This window comes from Agelaius phoeniceus, chromosome 2, assembly GCF_051311805.1.
Source record: "Agelaius phoeniceus isolate bAgePho1 chromosome 2, bAgePho1.hap1, whole genome shotgun sequence".
NCBI lineage: Eukaryota > Metazoa > Chordata > Aves > Passeriformes > Icteridae > Agelaius > Agelaius phoeniceus.
This window is the reverse complement of record NC_135266.1, coordinates 10,670,347-10,686,582: the sequence shown is the minus strand read 5'-3', so window position 1 is coordinate 10,686,582 and position 16,236 is coordinate 10,670,347. Positions and strand designations below refer to the sequence as shown.

General features: G+C 36.7%; 1 protein-coding gene across 8 annotated transcripts in view; it reads right to left on the bottom strand.

Moving 5' to 3' along the window:
• Positions 1 to 16,236, bottom strand: part of DMD (dystrophin) — a 1,046,004-nt gene that overhangs the window by 743,356 nt on the left and 286,412 nt on the right. The window lies entirely within an intron of this gene.

Genomic DNA, 16,236 nt, shown 5'->3' with positions numbered 1-16,236 from the left:
ACCCAATGATAATATTCTATTTCAGTTGTTGAAAATACAGTGGTGCTACATTGACTGATCTAAAGCCCTCCCCAGAGTTTTCTCCAGCCCCTATTTTGCATAGGACACAACCACTCTTCCCCACCTTCTGGCTCCATGTTTCCTTCAGCATCCCAGCTGCTGGACTCTCAGTGAGAGAACAGCTTTGCAACTGGTGCTTGTCCAAGCCCAACTTTCCCATTTCATGTGCATTCAAGTACTGGTATTTACAAAAGGAGGATGAGAGATACCTCATCACAGAAGTGATGTTTTTAAAAACTTAATCATCCCATGTTCCTGCCCTTTTCTTCATCTTATTGTACCCCTTCCGGGACACAATCAGGCTACAGCCCTCATCACAGAGTTAGACACTGGTTACCAAAGATGTTCTTTATCCACTTTGACAATCCTGTTAAGCAGGCATTGTTCCTCAAACAGGTCCCCACAGGGGAAAAAGCCAAAGACCCCAGCTGTGACACCAGATCCAAAGGCAAAAGTTGATCTGAAAATATGCCCAGTCCTCCTTGATCTTTTCCTCTTTACCAGCGGGAGAGGAGAGCACCCTGCGGGCACCATGCCCTTCATCCTCGCCAGAACTCTGCAGTCACTCTCTAGATACCCAGGCACTACCCATTGATTAGTGCCCAAATGAATGAACAAGGGGGAGCAGCCAGAGGGTCAGAGAGTTGAGAGACTCTGCAGCCTCTTGGATCCAAGTGTTTGACAAGCAACAAATCTCTCAAGACATGGTTATATTTGCAGAGGAATGCCTCCATCTCCTGCAAGAGACCCTCTCCAGGAAATATCACCCTCATTTTCTTCAGCCTAGCTGAGGTGTCCCTGCCTCTGATGCTTCCTGTGACAGAGACTTATCTTCCTCACCTGCTCCACAGGCTCTTCTTCAGGGCATAACTTTTCCAGAGAGAATTTGGGACGAATGGTTTGGCTTAGCTTGTGCCAACCTCTGCTGCAGGCTTGTGCTTCTGTCAGTTCTAAAAGAGCAGCCAGAGGTTGATTGCTATCAGCTTCCCCTAAACATCTTTATCTAGAACTGCCCATCAGGGAGCATCAAGCACCAGCTCAACTGCTTAGAAAGAATTGATATAACCAGGGGGCAGGAGCACAATAAACAGAGGCAGCCAAAAGAATCACAGAGGTACCCAAACGACTTCAGAAGATTTTAAGAGTAATAAAAAATAATTAGGGAATGGTAATTTCACTCTTATATGAGCAATCAGAGTATATATTGATGAATGCTATGAAACATTTTCTGAACAGATAGCGTATACCTGAGAGCACATTGATAATGCTCCTTACAAACATTAAAATTAATTCATACATTAGATGGCATCTGGTTTAATTCTGAATAATGCTTTGAGAAAATGAAGCATTACATAAAATCACAGTAGCCTTCAAGAAACAGTTTAATCGACAGGTCTTTTTAACAGAAAAAAAAAAAAAAATTAGCCAACCAATTTTCTAGTAAGGTTTCAGAGGTACACATACCTACACACATAATAGGTATATGCCTCCTTAAACCCAAGCAATAGGCCTAGTCAAAGATGGGTTCACCAGGAAATTACTAAATAAAGTTCTTTTATCCACAGTATACACAGAGTCAGACCATGTTAACATAACATTTCAGTGTGGACACACAATCTGTGAATCCACAAAATAACTGCAGTGATATAAAACATGAGAATTTCAGCATATTGCCAATATGCATAAAGCACTTAAATCAATGAAAATACCAAAACATTTATATTATTATTCTGTGTACTATATAGTGATATTGTGGCTAACAGTGCTGATTATATTCTAACCAGTAGTTGCTAAAATACATTTAAGAGGAAAAATAAAGACTGATAAAGCACACTGATGGGGACCGTTTGTCCCTATGGTCCAAGGAATTAAGAGTAAACAAGTCATGAATTGACTTCAAAGTAGATATTAGTAAGCACCTCTTGCAACAGGAAAAAGTGAAGAAAATATTCTCTTAATCTACAGTTTTCATTCTAAGAAACATTCTGTACATCTTTTTTTAGGAAGTAAACTGACAGGCTCATGCATTTTCACAACAGTTTTATGTTTACCTTAAGGAAGGAAGCCAGGACAGTTTTTGCAATTCCTACCTTTCAAATCTTGCACTATCCTAACTCTTTGCTTTGAGAATGCACTAGCACATTTTTCTCAGTTCATAGAGGAGATTCTAAAGTTAAGCCATAATAAAACCAATGCAAAATAAAACCCAAAGCAAAACCAGAATAAATATTTATAAATCAGTTAAGCTCTCTGAACCATTTCACTGAAGAATAATAGAGAGGAACAGTGCAGGAAGAAGGAAAGAGATTGTTTCAGAGCTGACTGGCTTAAATGCTGTGAAACCTTCCCCATGGCTGCACCACCACTGCCCAGCTCCTGACTGAAATAAGGATAACATAAAATCAGATTATAACTAGAAAATTATACTTGTGATTCCACTTGTCTAATGCCAAATTAAAACCCGCTATCATTAATCTACTGACCAAAGCAAACAAATTGCTTTTCAAAAAAGTGGATTTTCCCTAAAATAACCATTTCATAAAAGTTACTGGTATGCAAATGAAGTTTTATTTGTTCATCTTGTCTCCAAACAGAGCACAGAAATGCTATAACAGACTGAAATTGTCAGAAGGGAGCATAATCTCATTTTTTGGGTATCAGACAAAGATTTTATTTCTTCCTTCAGTGTATCACCATTTTTTTCCCAATTTCATTGTGCACTATTTCTATTGCAATTCTGTGTGAGTGACTATGGATGAAATTCTTTCTGTTGCACATTCAATTATTTAAACATAGTGAAGTGTTGAATTACTGTAAATGCTTTTGATGGCAGATGCTGGTATTTTAAAATGGCACCTGATGGACCTGTTTCATAATTAGTTATAATGACAAGGAATGTGGAAGAACTGCTCTAAAGGGATTTCAGCACTGCAGCTTTCCCATGCTCCATGAAAAGTGGTTATGTTCAATAAATCACCACACTAAGTTCTTGTTTCTTCAAACCCAGCTTCTGATAAGGGGTATATACTGCCATGGATTTCTGCACTAAAGCTATATTGCTGAGTTAAACAGCCAACAAAATCAGCATTGCTCTGATCTTATACCCTCCTACAGATTTATAAGGCATTCTATAAGAGTACTACTGACTGTTGAAGTAGTGCTCTCTTTCAATTTTACAATACAGAAAATTAAAATAAGATGACTAAACCAGAAGGGCAAAGGGCCTTGTGGAAAAGAGGAAACTCTGCAGTACATTAACTGCTCTGTTAAAACAAGGAGCTTAATTTTTCTTCATTTCCTGCAATCAACAAATCTCTTGATAAATAAATAAAGCCAATATAGTCCTAAAGAGGTTGGTGGCAGCTTTTTTAGAGAGAAGTTGCATCTTGCACTTATAAACAGCCCTCAGACATGGAAACCCACTGACTTTCAAAGCCACTATGCAACACATGGAACAGGTTCCATATTCCACACAGACTAAAAGCCTTTGTTTGCAAAGAAAGGCAAACTCCTACCTGAGCATTTCTGCTGCTGTAGCTCAATAAGTAAAATGCCTGTTGATATTCAGCAAACTGGAGGCTCTTGGCATAAGAGCCTTGCTGCAATTTCTTCCTTTATTAGGCTGTGCTCAAAAAGCCATTATAGAGGTCTGTGTTATGGCTCTCTAGGCACACACTGCTCCATGACCCTAAAGAAATTAATCTCTCCTTTAGTTTTATATTCTAATTTTAGTCCAACCAGCCAAGTCTCACATCATGGAGCTGTGTAAAATGCTAATAAAAATTAATAATTTAATTCTTCTATTTTGAATGTAGACTTTTCTTAGTTGCAATAATCACTAAAAAAAAGGCAATAACATAACTGTGAAGTACCATGCCATTGCATATATTACAAGGGCACAAATCAAAATACAATTAAGTCCTAAAACTCTTTGGTTTTTTTTTAAATAACGCAGTTTAGGACATAAGTAGAGAGATCTAAAATACATAAAAGTGTTTGACAGCAACCCTAAAAAACCTTAAGTTTTAAAAAATAGCAGAAAAGAGTTAATTTTCTTCTTTACTTAAGTCATGGCTAAACCAGACTATCATCTTTGCTTTACTATCTCTAAAGGGCTTAGAAAGGAAGCTGTAGAAGGATCTCCCAGATGGTACAAATAATAGGTAATGAATTTGGAAACCATCCCTGTGTGTTTTGACAATGTCTTCTGGGAAAGCCTTCTTTAAGTATGCCATATATGTAAGTCTTACATACACAATAGGTTATGTAGAGCAAGCTTCATATAGTTAATGGCTGGCATTTTCCCAAAATATTAACATACACTAGTATAATTAATCATACTTACTCAACTGGTTAAGCTTTCTTTTTAATTTACTTAGTTTACTTTGTGCAGGGTGTTTTTTAGCATGAAACAAAACAGGCAGAGCCCATTCCCTTAGCTTTAAGATTGAGCAGCACAGAATCGGATTATTCTGTTATTACTGTTAAACAAAAAAACAATGCAAGGAAACATCATCAAGAGTCATATTTACAGCTACATGTTGATTTGAAACTGAACAATTAAAAACAATTTTCATGCCATGCTGTAGGTCAGAATAATGTGTTGGCCACTGAAGCCAAGTGCCTGGTCGTTTCAGTAACAGAAATGTGAGGGTGAATTCTGGCACTTGTCAGCCTATGATAAGTTTCTAACAGACTAATACTTGTCAGGGGAGTGATAGCTGATTATACAGTAAAATTGTACTGGAGATAGGTGATGAACACATTATGAAGGAAAGATTTAAAAATCACATGAGTCACTATAGCTCATGGCAGAGTAATTCTGCAGTTCTTTGTTTTAATTTATCACAGCAAACCTCCAATACCAATTTTATCCAACATTTCCCAGTGGAATACTTGTAATATAAAAGCACGGCACAAGCAAATGTACATGAACTTTGATATATCTAGTGGCAAATTAACTACAGTAACCTTGCAACTACTGTCAGTCTGTATTTAACAGGATGGATGCTCTTCCATGCCATGCTCACAGCCCGTACAACTGAGAGAGATGAGTTCCTTCAGGGAGCAGCCTGTACCCATCGATTTTCCACTTACCCCTGACACCTGAGAGCAACCCAGAGTCTCTTCCAAGAAGGGACACCTTTCCATAATACTGAGTGAGCCTCTGCCCATGGAGAGCAGGATGCAGCTGGCAGAGTGCTTTGTTTTCTTATGCTCCACACTGCAGCAGCAAGGATAATGAAATACAAGATCTGATGAGAGACTACGAGTGTCTGTCTGAGCAGAGGTAACAGAGCCAGAGCCCACTCTTCTCCTCGTGCTGACTGCCAGGACAGGGACAGCATGAGATGAGCAGATGTGACACAACCTGTGAACAGCAGTCCACCTGGAGCAGCTCTTACTGCAAAGCTAAAGAACCCAAGCTGTAGGAATAAAATGAAACAACACCTTGGTTTTCAGCGATGCTGAGCACCTTTAGACAATGTGCAAAGCTCTAGTTATAGGATAGCTTCCCTCTTCCCAAAAGGTACAGAGGAACTTAACTCAGTTACTAATGATTATTTTCTATATTTAACGCTCACTGAAAGCCATAGAGTAGATTAAAGGACTAGTCCTATACAAACTTTGAATTCCCAGACAAGAACTATATGCTCATGTACTGTTTATGTACTATATTTATCATTAACATATAAAGTAAGATGCACCTCTATTAGTTGCACATTACTAGAATATGGAAATGGAATCAGAATCAAAGTAAATCAATCATCAAACTAAATTTCTGTCCCCATTTAAGAAATATTCTGAAGAATGTCATTTAAAGCAATACATTAAGGAGTAAATAGCTCGATCATAGATTTCTTGGCTGCTTTCATGTAAATATTTCATAATTTAATTTTCAAATCATTTAGATATTTCAAGAATGCATATCAAATAATGTTTTCCATTTTAAATGCTAAACGTTGTCCATCCTCTGATACTTATTTCTAAGCAATTTTAAGCTACAATCTTAATTCAAAGGATGGCTGACTGGATCAACTACCACTTGACTGTTTTATTAAATCATGTATCAAGCAGTTTGATTCTGCACAGCTAAACAACAGTCCATGTTCAGAAAATCAGCAATTGGATTGCAAGTAGCTCATCCATGACAAAAACTAAACTCCTCTGAAGTTTGAAATAAATCACCTTGAATTCAGAGCAACATATTAGGCAAATGTAATACAAAGTTGGAAGTATGTAGATATAACTGCCTATTATAATCCAGATTTTTTTTTTCCACCTCACAGCTATCCCAGTAATGATAGGCTTTAGCTGAAAAAACAAATTAAAAGAACTGGACAGACTCCTGGATACAAAAGCTCTCTAGCACTACTGGAGAAATATTAACTGCATTTACCATCTGTGAAAGAATAATAATGCTTAGGTACAGTCCTCACAGGAATTTTTGCAACATTTAAGTAATATTTTAATGTGTTTTGGAGATTAAACATCCAATAAGAGCACAACTAATGATTCATTTTAGGAAAAGTAGATGCCTAAAGAAAAAAAAAACAAGAAAAAATAATTGTAATATCATTACATAGAAGGAATAAGATTATAACATAATATACTTAAACTCTGTGTTAAATTTCAGCTTTTAATGAAAATACCACTTTTTCCACATTTCCGGTACTTTGGATGTTTGAAAGCATCTTTCCGTGTTTTCAGGTATAATTTAGAAGTCAGGCCTAGACCAGAATCTTTCCCAAAGCCTGGAATCCTCAAATTTCCTCTCAACAGAAAAAAATCATGTTCTTGACAATGTGTTCTTGGCTTCATAACCAGGACACTCTCCCAATTCCTCCTGCATCAGAAAAGTACCTATTACCTTCAGTGAGGCTGGTAAAAATCAGGGGTTTTTTTCCTGAATAAACCTCAAGAGGAGGCTGGATTTGAAACAACGATTCTTGGAAACAGAGAAATTCTACTTGCCAAGCTGTTATGAGACACTTGACATCAGACTGTCATGCCATGTACAAGATCTTCCAATCTACCTAATACCTCTGATCTACTTCACCTTGATAAACATTGACTGATGGCTGTGTTCTCTGCAGGGTGCACACTAGGAGAGAATGAGGTTAGTGCCATTTGAAATGCTGTGTCCTGCTACCTGGAGCTGGATTCAGCTTTTCACTGATGTTAGAATTACCACTGGGAGAGACATTGAGTCTTCCAGCCTTGTGATGGATGACACACAGAGGATTTCCCCCTGTCTAATTCTTAATCAGCACATGGCAGCATGAAATCTTGTATTAATGAAGTGTAAACCCATTGCCATGGGTTTAATTCCTTAATTCTCAGCATAAGGTGAAGATCTTCCAACATATTAATTGGAGCTTGGGCTCTTTCTAATCCTGGTGATATTCTGTTTAGTTCTATTACATCAATTTAGAATGATTATGTTATATTTTCAGTGGCTCAGGGATAAAGAAAAAAACCTAACTCTACAGAGACTGATAAAGGTAAGACAGGTGAAGAGACAAGACAGGAAGCAAAAATTAGTCCATCTTTATATATCTTATAAATTTAATCATAATTTTTTAGAAGCAAACTAAGGTCTGTGTTTAAGGTAACCAATTACTATTAGACTTTAAAAATGTTTCAGCCCTGCCTGCCACCCCCCTCCCCCCCCCCAAAGGACAGATTAAAAATATTTGAGAGGGGATAAAACATTAATTACTGAATTTGATTAGGCTAGCAAGCAGAAGAGAGGCAAGAGAAAAAGTTCAAAGAGAGAAATGACTGTAGAAGACTCTAGCCTGGATCACAAAGAACTGCTAAAGAAACAAAGGAAGTTTAAAGTTTCCTTCCAGCTCATAACTCCTGTCACACAGGCAGCACAGTGTCTATTTATCACCTGCCAGACTGAGATTCAAGAGAAACAATCCAAAAGCACATCAGGGTTTAATCACAAGGGAGCCAGCAGCATCACCTTGGAAAGTGCAGATGAAAGGGAGCAATGAAGACTTAAATAAAAGCAAGTCAAGAGGACTGAAGAGCAATTACCCAAAGTATAATTCAAGAAGCTCATACCATGTCCAAATGGAGAAAACAGAAAGGATAATAAATTCTTGCAGGCTTAGTGTAAAAAAAAGAAAAAAAAAAGCCAGAAAGACCAGCCCAGGAGGAACAACCAGCAAAACATATGAAAACTACTAATATATCTTCCCTCAAATATCTCCAGAGACAGATCCCTCCTAGAGGCTTTGCAGAAAGAAAGGATCAGCAGAGCAGGAACATGTAAAGACAACAAGGCAATTACTGAGAATCTCAATGACTTATTGAATTTGTATTCAGTACAGGTTCCCACATTGAAATAGTCTGTGACCGTGACCAGCTACAGGAAACAGGGCACAGTATGCTAAATGGTTCTCCAACTCTGAGCAGAAGTGAACAATAACTTCCCTCAAACTGCAGGCAACATCCTCAGTCCTACAGGTGAGTATATTGTTGGACTTCACTGCTGCAGTGAGACCTGCTGATTCATGTTCAGACAGGAATCATCTGCAGACTTGATGCAGTGCAGTTCCTCCCATCACTCAGGTAATGACCTTAAGACACTAAAACATTATCAGCCCCCCACCTCCACCCCTGAGGATCACAGCCACACCAGCCACCCATTGCATTTTGCACCACTCATCATAACCTTTTTAAACAGGGAATCTAGCCAGTTTTCCACCCACATCTTACTGCTTTGGCTCTAAGGATACTATGAAAGGTCTTGCTAGAATCAAGGTAAGAAATATTCATTGACTTCCTCTTATCCCCAGCACTATCCATCTGATCAGAGGAGACTGTCCAGGCATAGCGCTCCCAATCACTTTTTGATTCTCCTTGCATCTGGAGAGTTTCTGGGAGAGCTGCTTCCATAATATTCTTGATCACAGATAGAGGCAGAGGAGACTGTAAATTCCCAGATTGTCTTCCATCTCCTTTCTGAAGATAGCTGTGACATTTTACATTTTTCCAATCATAGGGAGCTTTTCCCAAACACCATGAATTTTTGAAGATCATTGTAACCAGCATCTCCTTCTGAGTGTGTCACCTCTCACAGCTAGAGGACTACCCAAGGAGGTTCACCAAACAATGAGGGCTACATGGCTGATGCCCCCCAACACCCACTGAAAGGATGCAAAGACCAAAGACAGTATTTCACCGAATTGGAGGAGAACTTTTCACAGGTACGTCCTACAGACTCTTTCTGTCTGTGTGAATATGTTGTACCAAACCCACTGGGAATGCTGCTCTCCTGGATTCTTTTGTTCTACTTCAGATTTGTGAGTTAGGCTTGCAGGTCACTGTTGTGCTGTAGTAAATACTAAACCTATACAAATCCTTCGCTGAATTGTTTGACTTAAGGGATTGGTTAAGATAAATGCTGATAAATTAAAGCGCTGGAAAAGGAAAGGAAATATGATTAATACGAAGTATTCGTAGATCCAAAGGAATTCTCCTTGGAAAACAACACCCTTCTGTTGCATGAATTTCATGGAGAGATTCAGATCAGAAGAGATTTTCTGCTAGCAAAATGTTTCTGAAGGCAATTCCATGAGGTTTTCATTTCAGGATATTATTTTATGGTAAGTAGTAGAACTTTTTATTAGCCATCCACAATTTTGTGAAAGCTGCAGCCACGTAGCATTACTTTTTAAAGAAAATTAATTTTACCTATCAATTTTAAATTGAAAAGATCACTGCCAAAGAATAAAAAAACCCCAAACGTTCACACCTGCTAATTAACTTTTGATGAAAATATTTTTCACACATGTAACCCACTCAGCATCCAAGACTGCTCCAGTTCAGAAAGAGGAATTTTCGAGCTATCAATTTTAAAAATAGAACAATACCTCTTTGCATTTGGTCACATCATATGCAAGAGAAAGAGAAATAAAAAGGTAACTCAGACAAGCACTCCCAGTGTTCCTCGCACTATTTGAAAGGCTGCTGTTTTCTAAAGTTAAAGGTAAATTGTGCATTCCTAATGCAGAAGGAATACTTGTCTCAGCTCATTGAACTAAAGCCATTGTTCAATACGGCCTCACCTATACAAATATACAGTTCACATAACACTGAAGGTCAAAAGAGATGAGATCAATCTGAATTTCAGAGGTCAAATATACCAAATACTTATTTTTAGCTTTTTATGTAGTAATTCTGAATACTAAAGCCAAAGCACTTAAGAACACAGATACAAAACAGATACACCAGAAATGTTCCTTAGGTTTCTCCATTACTAACATTTAATTCCCAGAAACTGCTCTAAGACAAGTGCAGTTCTATAATTTATAGAAAAAATAACCAAAACCACAGAATATTAAGCACAGAAAAGGTATAACATGCATTTATGCATACAGTGAAAAATAATAATAGAATAAGGTAGAGACAAAAATTAATGCTAGAGGTAGCACATGTAAGCTGGGAAAGGCATGATGGGATTCTTCTCTGCTATCCTGGATATTTTCTATGTAAAAACTATTTATGACAGAGTAGAATTCCACGCATATTACTAATATTCTAATCCTTTGCACATGAGTTCGTAAAAACATCTCTTAAATTCTAGTTTCCATTTCACAACAGAATCCTTTCTTTTAATAAACATGCAAAACCGCCTTGATTAATAAAACACAATTAATCAGTGACACAGGGAGAGTGACTATGCAATTACTGTAGAGTCCATAGAGCAGAAATGCATCTGAGCTTTATAAAGTCTTTCAGGTGTCCCCAGACTACAACCCATGGAATTCCAGTAGCTTATGTGGGAACTTTCTGACAGTTTGCTCCTGTCAGCAATCACCTTTCACTCTTCACAAGCAGGAATATCTAATACATCAGTTTATAAATATTAATCTTGATACTTGTTTTTCTAAAGGACAATTATCTTCCTGGAAGCAATCTAATAGTATTTGTAGCCACTCAGGAGAACTAGAGGAATGCAGAACTTAAAAAGTTAAATCAGGAGGTAAACAAAAACCACATACACACCATTCCCTCATCATATTCAATTTAAGTCACTTAAATAGATCTTATACGATTTATGGTCTTGTAGGTCATGCAGACAGTGAAAAAGCAAACATCTTCAGAGTTTTACAAAATTGAGGTATAAATGTGTTTCTGACTTTGGTCCCAGGTGCAACAACACTGGTTTTAGAATTCTTCACCTTAGGAGGCCATTGTCAATTACAAATAGCCCAGGCACTGGCAGCCATCACACCTGTAAGACAACTTCCTTCAGGGATGGGGAACACAAAATTGTTTTGTCTTTTAGAGGCCAAATAAATCCTGAATTATCACCCAAACAACGAATTTCAAAGTTAAAAAAAGAAGAGTCAATGACAGAGCACTAACCAACATCCATTTTAATTTGGATTACACTTGCATTTAGTAACATTTACTGTATTTGAGAGTTGTGGGTTGCGATGGCTGGCAAACAAGCCCCATCCATAAGCAGGTTCACTCCCCATGGTACAGGGGAGAAAACTCAAAGTACTAGAGTGAGAAAACTTATGTGTTAAAACAGACTGTGAAATCACTTAGCAGCTACTGCTGCAGGCAAAACAGACTCTGTTCAGGGCACTTGAGTCCATTATGGCCAAATAACAAAAGCTGAATTTAAATACTGACTTAATTATTAAGAAACAAAATATTACATGTAAATATTAGGGAAAAACAACTTTCTCCTCAAAATACCTTTGCCAGGTCCAGCTTCAACTTCAGGCTCACTTCATTTTAAACACCTTTGTTTACTTCCTCACTGTTCCTCTTTTTCCCTTTTTCACTCCAGTCACCTTTCCTCACTCTTTGTTGTCACAAGTTCCACCCAGTCCCTTCAGCAAGGCAAAGACACATGGTGCTAGTGCTTAGTGATTTCTGAGTTCAGGTAAATTAAAATACAAGCAGAAACTCTGAATAGAAGCTACTCTTAAAAAAAAAAAAAAAAAAAGTAAATTTTAAACTTCAGATTTATTGTAAGTTCTGAAACTGCCAAACAAATACAATAATTTTTATGAGAATTAAGTTGGCAGCAGATTTTTTTTTAGGTTTCTCTATTCTACAGAATCCCTATTACATAGGGCATATTAGCCCAAAATATATTCTTTCCACACTCATTTGTGTAGTTAAAGTTGGAAGTCTAGCTTTTCTGTCACTCTCAAGACTTTCCCAAAAAATTAGGATATTTCATCACTTAAACAAAATGTAATTTGCATGCAAACAACCCAAGAACTGTTTCAGTCATTTTCTACACTATCCTTTATGGAGCTATTTCTTCCAATTAGGACACCTTCTGTACAGCAATAGCTTTAAACAGCATTATTTAAAGAAGCATTCAGAATGTGTCATGTCTATGTTTGTTCCCTGCATACAATGATGGATGAAGGCACACTCTAACTACATGTGTGCACTCACATGGGAAATCTGACCATGGTGAAAGGACCCATGGTGATTTCTGAACGGAAGAATTAAGAAAAAGGGCAGCAAATTACAGTTTGAAGTAGCTTTAGGTGTCTTGCCTTGAGCACAAGCAATGCTTTACAGCCATGTAGGAAGGCAGATCACAGATTGCTGTTTGTCCATTGCAGCTCTGGAGTCATGGTTGTGCAAAAGTCAGGGAGGGTGTCCCATGCCAGCAAAATAACATCATAATAATGAGGGATCACAATTAATCTCATTTAAATTGTGTAAGTATTATAATGGTAAGTAATGGAGAAATTTGATTGTTTTTTAGACATCTTTTGACAGGGATTCTTGGAGAAGGCATTCAGCAAATACACAAGAGCCAAAGTGATTTTTCATCACGTTCAGAAAATTCTTGAAAGTTTTGTATTTATTTAAGGAAAGCCTATGTAGTCACAGCATAGCACAGCCAAGCACATTTCTGGAGTGCAAACAAGTACTATTTTCATGAAGGGGAAAAAACAGCCAGAAAACATAGCAGAGAGAAATTATCCTTGCCCACTGCCAATGCACACAAGCTTTACTCCCTTGCTGCTTGGTGATTAACAGGCAGTTTCAAGAGCACCAGTCCTTTTGCTCCAAAGTCATTTTATTTCAAGCAGTACAAGTGATTCACACTATCTTCTCTCAGCTTATCACTGTATGCCTTTGAAACATACTGTGGGTTACTAAAAAGCCACTTGAATTGGCTCTTCAAGCCCTCCCTCCACTCACATTCAGAGGATTGCTTTAGTTATGGCTCACATAGATTCCCCTTATTTCAGGCTGATTTTTTATGGAGCGGCTTAAGCTGTTTGGCAGAGCAAACCCTATGGAACACATCTCAAAAATATTGTTCACACGAGATATAATACACTTTACTGATCTAAACCTCATTAATTCAAAGCATTTTTTCCCCATATTGATATTCTTGCACTAAATAATGTATCAATAAATTTTATGATGAGTGGAGGAATTGGAACTAGCAAAAGATAATCTACAATCCGCTATACAAAAGAAAAATCTCCCAACAAATTCAAGTAAACTACAAAGAAAATTGAATGCAGCTTCTTTGAAAATAATTCCATAACCACTCTAACAAAACATGTCACTCTCTTGGTTGGATTTCAGATGGACATTGTGGCAGAAATTATAGATAATCATTTTATAAAACAGTTACTTCCTATATCTACCAAAAATTAAATACATGTTCTAATATTTATGTCCAGATTCTCTTTTGACATTAATTTTCCCCTGTTTCTTTACACCAAGCTTCCAGAAGTAACTGCCATGAAACCCACTGCTCATTAAGGAACCAGTTTAAAAACTAATAGACAGAAATGGGAAAAAAAAATAGAGGAGGACAAAATGTCATTCCCTAGTGTCTTGCTCCTTTAGTTTTAACTTTCTTTTTTGTAAGAGTCCCATCAGTGACTGCCATTTGCCATTCAAACTTTTATATAAATCATGTTTCAACTTCAATATCTACAGCTGAATCAAGGTTATTCAACCTATATTGTTTCAATGAAGCCACTGAAAATCACCTACAACAATAGACTAGAGTTCTACAGTAATCTAGAAATAGTTTTTTTCCTTATTTGCAAGGCAGATAATTCCCAGAAAAACTGAAAACTGAATAACCCCACCATCCTCTATGAAGATATGATAATGGAGTTTCTTTCTCTTTAAATAGTGAATGTCAAAGCTAAACATATTTCAAAAAGAACAGAGAAAAAGTAAGCAAGTATCTGTTTCAAGTTTCTGTAGTCCTGCTATCCATACGCTTTCATTTTAACTGATTAAGAATGCAAGAACTGCCTGAGGGTAGGTGATTCTTTTTTTCTATTTCCAGAGTCAATCATTTCAAGCATTACTTTGTGTTCTCTTTGAAACCAGTAGAAAATAATACTCACTATACAGAAAAGAGGAAATTCTTCTCTCAATTTTTTTTTTCTAATCAGACTTCTGTACAGGAAAGCCATTACAGTGCCCAGAATGTCTTGTCTGCAGGATTAACACAGACACAGTGAGATAAGGAAATTAATTTAGGCTTTAGATATGTTGCCTTGTTATGGAAGAATATCAACTGAAGATGAAAATCATTACAGAGAAAATTATCTCTCTTAGAGTCTTTGTAAAAAATTTTATCTCAAGAACATTCATGCTAAAGGTTAGAATTTATCTCACTAAGTTGGATGTATGCACACAAACTGGTTTAGACTTGCTCAGAGTCAGAGCCAAAAAAATTAACCTTAGAAACCCAAAAATTGGGAATCTTCTGTGACTATAGATCCTAAGAAGCCAGTTCAGAGATCAAATTCTGATCTAGAAACTAAATTACATTAATTCAAAATCCCTAATTGTCATAGGCATTTCTTCCTTTCATTTCTTCAACTCAAAGTTGTTTATTCCACCACCTGGTGGATAAACATGTTTCAAATGACCTTCAGATAACAAGAGCCAGAAGGAGAAAGTCCAGGGTTTCCACTTAGGGCACAATGACTAACATTCCATATTAGAGGGGGTCAGTGGAAGTAGCAAAGCAGGTATAAATCATTAATGCTTACTTTGCCTATTCTATTTCAAATCCAAGATTTTAATCAAATGGCCCCAATTAACATGGTTCAATTCTAGCAGGCAAATATCTTAACCATCCTTCAATTTGTGACCCAAATAAAACTACAGAAGTCTTAGATACTTGCAGGAGTTCTTCCCTAAAATATTAATCCCTTTAGCAGATCTTCAAATCACTAACAGACAAATAAGAGTATCTTCATATCCCATATGGGCTATGGGATTTCCAAATTCAGCACATTCTTTACCTTAAAAACAACAAAAAATAAATTGAAGAATATTAAGATATAAAATGTGGGAGATGGCTTATTAATTTTAACCAAAGTTCTCCTCTAGATTTTCTTTTTAGAAAATTAATCTCCAAGTGTCAATCTCCCATACCCCACAACTCTTTACAGGAACCATCTCTATTTTCAAAAAAACTCTTTTTTTTAAATTATAGATATATTTGTACATGCATTACAGTGCTGAAGGTATTGATTTATGGAACATTTTTGTAGTAACTGGTATTTTAAGATCAAAGCATACTAATTTGATCTGGGCCTATTCTTAGTTTGAAGATCCCCCTACTTACAATAACTAGACTACAACTTCTTCTAACAGATAAATCTCACTTCAATTGAAGTTTATTTTAAATTTAATACAGAAATTTTGTTTCCTAGGAAAATACAATGTTTTTACATACTTTTTAAATTATCATGAGACAAAATATCCAATAAAGATACATGCATTACTGTGCACCAGCAGAAACTCATCAGACTATATGCTGAATATTTACCTAAGTAATCTTTCTTCTTCCTTTGTGATTTTAAGACAGGCAAAACTCATTTCATTCTCTGTGTTGATGCATCAGACAAAATAATGCTGTTATAACTGATGTCTTCTCAGTTGTCTTCCATCAGTGATTATTTTGAGCTATTACGTACACAGTTCCAAAGGGCTTCATTCATCAAATTACAGAGTTAAAAAAAGCATGCTTAATTCTAGCCTAAAGCACAGACTGTGGACATATCAATTCCCAGCATAAAACACACATGAGAAATTTGGCAAAGAAAAAACACTCGATTGAACCTTGATTTGTATTTGAACCTTAACATTTTAACATTCTTACAGAAGAGATTTATCTAG